The sequence below is a fragment of the Apium graveolens genome, chromosome 5 (genome assembly GCF_009905375.1).
Source record: "Apium graveolens cultivar Ventura chromosome 5, ASM990537v1, whole genome shotgun sequence".
Taxonomy (NCBI): domain Eukaryota; kingdom Viridiplantae; phylum Streptophyta; class Magnoliopsida; order Apiales; family Apiaceae; genus Apium; species Apium graveolens.
Genome location: NC_133651.1, coordinates 263,714,464 through 263,722,681, shown reverse-complemented (window position 1 = coordinate 263,722,681; position 8,218 = coordinate 263,714,464). Strand labels below are relative to the sequence as shown.

Below are 8,218 nucleotides of genomic sequence, written 5' to 3'. Positions count from 1 at the left end.
TCCCCCCTTAATAACAAATATATTTCCCAGATTTATTTTTCCCCCTTCCAAAATCACTTCTTCCTTTTCCCCCTTACCTCACCTCCCTCTCTCTCCCCCGTCTCTTTCCTCTCGCTCTCGGTCTCACATCTCTCTCTCTCTCTCTCTTTCCCTCTCTCTCTACATATATATTACTATCTCTCCGTCTTACATTATCTGTCACCATCTCACATTATTTCTAATTAGGGTTCCAAGTGAACCCCAAATTGAAGAACATCTACGATTAATCAAACTCAAGCTTCGAGAAACCTAATTTGTGAAGAATCTGGCTTGGTTTCATTGTTCAATTGGATTTTGTTTATTCTTCATCTTGATTTATTTCCTAATTATTATTGGGTTTGGTTTTTAATTTTGTTTTTTTTTTCTTTTTTCAACAGATTTGGAAGTTCATTGAGCTTCAACATTTTGGATTCAATTGAGATGTCTTAATTTCTTCTCCTTCTCTCATACACCGCTGTCATTATCATCATGTTGTTGACTCTTTTTAATCATGATTAGGAACGTTATCTCGATCTTTCTCTTCACCAACAACAAGGTTTGCTTTCTTTCCTTTCATTCGGATCCCAAATAAACATTATATATGCCTTTAATTTTATTTTCTGTGTATATATGTGGCTGTTATATTGAGTACCTCAACTATTTTGTTGCCTATGCTCTTGTAAGGCAGTGGTTTCAAGTTTATATCAGTGCTGCACCACCAGATGATGAGTGGTTGTTAGATGGTCTGGCTTGGTTCCTAACAGACTCGTTTACTAAACAGTTTTTGGGGAATAATGAAGCATGCTATAGGCGGTACAGGGCAAATTGTGCTGTCTGCAAATCAGATGACAGTGCAGCAACTGTTTTCCTTGTTTGTTGGTAGCGGAGAATAGATAAAGTGAATTTATGGCCTTGAATATACTTGCTCATCAACAGATACATTTGCTAATTTCTTCCTTTTTATGGTCAACGACTTTGTCAAAATTATTTAATCAAGCCTTGGAAACTATAATTTCTTTCCAGACTAGAAGTTGGTACTTTGAAAAATTGTATTTTTCTGTTCTATGGCAAAAGGATGAGAGGAGCTGAAGAAACCAGACCTAAGGTCAGTAAGCTGCAACACCAATGGCTGATCCTTTCTATGGAGATATCCTTGCAGAAATTCTAAAAAGACTGCCTCTGGAATCTGTGCTCCGGTCGAGGTGCGTTCAGAAATCATGGTATCATCTTATATACCACACACAGTTTTGGTTCATTCAGAAATCATGGTATTAACTTCCAAATGATTGGACTGTTTGTTTTGGTGCTATTTGGGGGGGGGGAGGTTCTATTCCACACGCAGTTCCCAGGGTATGCTTTGTTTGAACTTGTAATCATTTTGATTGATTAGAATTTTATTTAGCAAAAAGAAAGGAAAATAACAGGTGCTGTCATTAAAACTATTGTGAACTAAAGTGTTGATGATAATTGATAAATAATATGTTGATTTCTAATTTTCTGCATGCAGGCATGTTATATACTGAAGCTATATTGATGCTAGTGAAAGCATAAGTCTGTCATAGAATGCACTTGCTCGTTCTACTCAAGTCTTTGTCAAGGTATGGAGAAACGTCGATGATATGTTTAATTTGACGCAAACTGTAGTTGAAATCGAGCCTCAGTTCCTATATTATCTTTAGAATATCAAAAATAAATATGGAATGGATTTAATAATCACAATGATGGGTTTCTGTAGAGTGTAGACCAGTTGCTAGAAGCATAAACTAAGTGCACACTGATTTTGCTAATTTTACTTGATTTCTTCAGAACATACTTGAACCTGTATTTGTATAGGGTGCAACAAAAATGCATATTCAAGCAACCACTCCAGCTATCCAAACCAACACAGGTAATATATTTGTTGCACTTGTAAATGTCAGATTGTAAGAAAGCTATCATTTTTATATATTAAATAGATCACATGTATTACTGTGATGTTAAAGAGTTTGTAGTCTGTCTGCAAAGGAATCCTAAACCAGCTATAAGTCTGTTTAGTTATAAGTCTCTAACAATTATTCTATGATGTGCTTAAATTTTTATTTATATTTTGGTATTCTTTTGCTTGAAAAATGAAATCATTCTAAGATGTTTATAGTTAAAAATCTTAACTTAATAGTTTAAATCGAAAAATTGTTATTCATATCTATTCCATCATAATCCTGGCATGTATGCTGTTTAGATATATATTCAATGTGATATATTTATAGTTTATGGTTAGAGTTCTGTCTTGAAGAGCCTTCATTTCTTTATATGTAACCACTTTGTTTGCTGGTTTAAGCTAAAATTATTGTTCTTTTTTACTTTTCAGCGGCTTAATCTTGCTGAAGATGTTGTCAGAGTACATTGATATGAATGATTCTTTGTCAGCGCTTTCTACCGAAATTGTGCAGCGTGTTGTTGAGCTCTTGAAGTTCTTTAACACAAAGACTTGCCAGCTTGTCCTTGGTGTTGGGACCATGCATGTATTCTACATAAGACAGTAATTCGCCCTTCTGTATGACTGCAGTGTACTTTGTACTATTAAAATAATTTGAAACGATATGCTAGTCATTTAGCCCACTGATGACATATGTTTATAAGATGATTTTCTTTTTTTTTGTGATATAAGTTTCACACTTGATAGCCTATTTATTTGAACTGAAATAGATGTCAGAGCCGTAAAGGAAAAGAATGGTGTTTACATTCCATATGAAAGATTCACACAGGATGAAACTGGAAAGAAGGTAACCTTTTATAGACATTACACAAACAGTATTGAATACTATATAGTTAATCTCTGTATCCATGTTTTGAATTTTGAAGACAACATAGTATTATTTCTGTGTATGTTTTGTAAATTACTTCCAATCAATTATGATATGAAAGCAAAACAGCAAATGATAATGTCAACGTTGCCAAGTAGTTTCAGTGTGCATGCATTTGTTTGTGTAATTTTTGGCTATCTTACCTCTTTAAAAATTGTTACTTTTTGATACATGGTAACACCAAGTGTGGGCCCAAAAGCATGGTAATTGCAGGTTAATTTTTTTCTCAAATGATTAACTAAGCTTATCTTTCCAATTTATTGTGAAAGATGTGAATCAGTATAGCGTGTTTTATTGAAACATTTAATAATAATGTTCACTCCCTGTGTTATGGTTTGATTCATTTTAGCAGTGATTAGTGCTCGTGAGAAGGCAAATAATGATGAGACTTGCAAGAAGATTGGAGCTGACATGATAAGAAGACTAGCCCGCATAAAAGGGGATGACTTGAGTACTAGGAATATGGTTGATTTTAAACACTGAGATTAGTTGTACTTATCACCGGAATAGTTTGTTTAAAATGATAGTAGTATTTGAGATAAGTTGTAGACATTGAGAATTTGTTGATCTTGAATTCGATTGGGTAATAATATATATTGGTTGATTTTTGATAATCAAGTTTTTTCAGTATTGTGGTTAATGCATTGTGTTATATTCGATGTTAATATAGGGATATCAGCATATATAAAAAGGGTAATAACATCAATTCTAGAATAAACAACCGATGTCTATTTTTGAAATTAACATTGGTTATATTAAAGAAAATGATGTTAAAATAGGTTTTTAACAATGGTTACATATATATAACCGATGTCTAATCTGACATTTGACATCAGAATTTTTCCAGAACCGTTGTGAAAGTCTGTCTTAGACATCGGGTAAAAACCGATGTCTATGAAATAATACATTTAACATCAGTCGCGAAGACATCAGTCATTTTTTACATAGACATCGGTTTTTAACCGATGTCTAAGGTGTTTTTTCTAGTAGTGATTGGTTAATCCAAAAGACATCACTAAGAATTCATAATGACCATACCTTGTTCTGAAAGCTGTCTTCGGTATATCTTCTAGTTTGATCTTCAATTAGTGATATCCGGATCTCAGATCAATCTTAAAAAAAATACTTGGCTCCCTTCAACTGGTCGAACAAATCAACAATTCGAGGTAATGGATATTTATTCTTGATTGTAAGCTTATTGAGCTCCCGATAGTCGATGCATAATCTCATGCTTTTGTCCTTCTTCTTAACAAATCACCTTATGGGGACACACTAGGTCCAATCACCCCTTTATCTAATAATTCTTTCAACTGCTTTGCTAACTCCATCATTTCAACGGGCATCATTCTATACAGGGCCTTGGATACTGGTTTCGTTACATGTGCTAAGTCGATTGCGAACTCAATTTCTCTATATGCAGGAAGTCCTGGTAATTCGTTTGGGAATACGTCTGGAAACTCATTGACTACTGGAATATCTTCAAGTTTTGTTGGCTCCTGATTTCTATCGATCACATAAGCGATAAAATGCTCACATCCTTGTCATAGTAACTTCTTAGCTTGAATCATTGTTAAGAACTTCTTTGCTTGCTTCTGACCTTTAAATGTCACTACTTTCTCGTCTGGCATTTTCAAAATTACTTTCTTATTACGGCAGTCTATCTGAGCATCGTGCTTACATAGACAGTCCATTCCTAGAATAACGTCAAACTCTCCTAACTTAAATGGTATCAAATCCACACAAAACTTATTATCAGAAATCTCAATCTCACAGTTCACACATACTTGATTAACATATACGCGTTCTTGATTTTCTAATTCCATAGTCATTATTTCATTTAACCATTCAATCAGACGATTAATCTTATTAACAAAATCTAGAGAAATAAATGATCGAGTTGCTCCCGAATCTGCTAGCACTTTGGCACATAAATAATTCACAGTAAGTGTACCTGCCACAACATTAATGTCCTAGATAGCGTCCTTCACAAATATGTCAAAAACTCTAGCTCTTGGAGGCTCATTCAGTACTGGAGTAGATCACATGATTCTCAATGCATTACTAATTGGGGTTGATGTCTTGCAATCCTTTGCTATATGTCCTGGCTTTCCGCACTTAAAACATGTAAATCCAATTTCTTGAACCTTGACTGCTGGATTCCGGATAGGCTGGTCCTTGTTTACTAGCTCTCTGGTTGGCTGATTACGACACTCCCTTGAATAGTTCCCTTTCTGATTACATCTATAAAAACCACCTTCAACTTGTTCCAAACTCCTCCATGTTTCTTTCCGCATACCTGGCAATCTGGTAGAGCTAGCCTTTGTTGGTTTGGTTGGTTCCCAGTGGCTGGACGGTTGCCTTGTCCTCCGTCACCTACATTTTGCTTCCTAAAATTAAAATTTCTCCCTGGCTGAAACTAGCCTTTCTTCTGGTTAAAATTTGGAAACTTCCCTGTTCGTGAATGTCCTTCATTTACTTCAAACTTCTTATTCTTACTCTCCTTCTCCTTCTGTGACATTTCACTCTCCATCTATGTAATCATGGCCTTCTGTGCAAATCCTGCATACGTGTCCAATTCTAATATGGCTACCTTCCCTCTGATTCATGGCTTAAGACCCTGCTGAAACCTCTTAGCTTTCTTCCTATCAGTATCCACATATGATGGTCCAAACCTTGATAATTCTTCAAACTTACTTTCATAGTCCGCTACTGCATATTTCCTTGCTTTAACTCTAGGAACTTCAATTCCATTTGGTCTTGAACAAACTGAGGAAAATACTTCTCTAGAAACAATTCCTTGAATCTTTCCTAAGTAATAACATATGTACCTTCCAATGTCTTAACAGTTTCCCACCAGTAGATGGCTTCATTCTTCAAATAATAACTTGCAAACTCAACTTTTTGTTCCTCTTTCACCTTGACCAAAGAAAATGACTTCTCTATCTCCTTTAACCAAACTCTCTCTTCAATCGGATCTTAAGAACCCTTGAATTCTGGTGGATTCACCCCCTGAAAAGTCTTAAAAGTTACCTGAGGATTGGTATGTCTCTACTGCTGTTGAGTTAGGTTGACTGTTTTTGTTGTTAGTTTCTTCATTCTGGTTGGTAGAACGGGTATTTATTCTGGGAGGCATTTTCTATAAAGAATCAAACAACTTATTTAGCCTTTGAAATCAAATCTTTTTTATGAAAAGTTTTGTGTAAACAAAAATATCTCTTTTTGAAAATATTTGTAATAGTTGAACTAAGTAAATTGCATGCTTCTTTACGGAATATAAACAGTTTAGGGAATAGGGTACTTGTAACACTAGAGTTTATAATAGGTATAATAAATAAAGTAAGATAAAATAGGTGCAATAATGTAAATGACAATGCTAAGAAAAGAAAAGGTACTGATATATATATATATATATATATCAAAGTTTTGGTAGTACAAGCGTGAAAATGCTTCAGTAAAAGCAAAAGGGTACAACAGGCCTACACACTAGTCAGCAAGTCTAATCTATAAATATAAGCCAAAAGTATGCTAATACACACTACACACTAATATACATATAAAAACTACCACAGCAACTCTGTCTCAACATCTCTGTCTCTAGCTCCAGGAAAACTCTGGTCAACCAAGCCTCGCAAGATCCTCCATCATCTCTCTGGCTCAACCCATAAGAGCACCAGGGACTTCATACTCACAAGTAACTTCATGCAGTCTAGCCTCAAGAACCCTCCGAGTCACATGAATATCCTCTCGAAGCTTCACCGCACTCCTGTCAACATCTATAGTCCTCACAATGTGTTGTAGCTCCTGAATCTGTGCCAACGGGGACTCTCTCTCCAAAATAAGAGCCTCATACTGATAGTAAGGAACAGGGTGTGGAGTAAACCGAAAAGATGAACTCGCAACTCAATGCCCGGTAGAATCAGAATCAGAAGGTGGGGGTCCTCGGATAGGTGGCCTCATACCAGGAGGTGGAATAGCTCACAGTGGTACATCCGTCACAACAGGAGGTAGTATAGCCAACACCGGTGGAAGTGCAGGACGTGGATCAGATGACGATCCTCCGACTGAAGGCTCAAAATGATCAGCTGGTACTGGAGTAAAGGAATCTGAAATTGCTTTTATCCGAAAATCATATCGCAAGATAAGAATCTCGAACCACAACACGAATTATACTAAAACCTATTTTATAGTCATACTCAACCTCTCAATATTATATCTTTGTATTCCTTACTTCTAATCCTAACCCTTTACCTATTCCCGACAATCTAGGCTTATGTCAGTGACTTATAACCTGTAGCTCTGATACCAAACCCGTGGTGCCCTCCAAACCCGGGTCAGAAGTTTGGGGTCCACAACACACACGCCATATATATATATACCTGCTTTTGACAATAATAATAATAATAAAAATAATATATGCAGTGACCCTCATTACCTCCGTCCATGGATCGCAACAGGTTAAAGTATGCATATAAGCCACAACTTACTTACTTATATTACAAACGTTCCAAATCCCAACTATTTAAACTTACATATGAATATTAAACATTCTTATTAACTTTCTAACTTAAACTATTACAAAAGTCTTCCGCTAGCTTATTCCGCTTAACCTGAAATCCTAGCTCGCACACTTGATTGGGGATCCTCGCTATCAATTGGTTCCCTCTTAATTGGAAAAGAACATAAACAGAATCGCACAAATGAGCTAACTAGATCAGCAAGTCATAGTGTCAATACTGAGATTAAACAATGATTAAATGAAATGACTTCAGGTTATCAAATTTCTTTATGAGCAATGATTATAATTGGATATTCAATTTTTATTTTAAAAACCAAGGTTAGGTTGTTGATCAGTCACGCACTAACCTCGAGCAAGGCACACAACTCTGCTCTAAATACTGGATCCAAGGCACACATTGGCCTAACATGACCACCAATCTGGTCTGACCACGAATTTGGTCCACATTTTATAAAACAATCTAATTTTATAACAATAATTGAATAAACAATGTAAAATAGTAAACAGAATCATAAACAACGCTAGTTTTCAAGCATAAGGTGGTTTGCAATCACCAATAGGATATAACAAGGATAGTACAAAGATTTGTTATCAGCTGGTAAAAGAATCAAATAATGGAAGAATCAAGGTCTCGTGGTTATAAGGATTAGTTTTCTGATATATAAGGTATGAAGATTTGTATGTTAAACAATTCTGGTTCATTGATTGGTATTTAGTTTGTATGTATTTGTTGAGTACTATCGTATATCTGTGGTTCATATCTGGATATTCAACAATCAATGATTTACAAAGAATAAGGCTTACGATTCAAAGATCAATAACTGGAATCAAGGTTTAGGGT

At 35.4% G+C, this 8,218-nt stretch overlaps 1 long non-coding RNA gene across 1 annotated transcript; it reads left to right on the top strand.

Annotated features, from left to right (window-relative positions):
• Positions 1-1,851: 1,851 nt before the first annotated feature.
• Positions 1,852-3,440, top strand: LOC141662092 (uncharacterized). The gene is made up of 4 exons (XR_012550242.1): positions 1,852-1,906; positions 2,366-2,536; positions 2,704-2,780; positions 3,214-3,440. It is a non-coding gene; the product is annotated as an uncharacterized LOC141662092 (long non-coding RNA).
• The last annotated feature ends 4,778 nt before the right edge of the window (positions 3,441-8,218 follow it).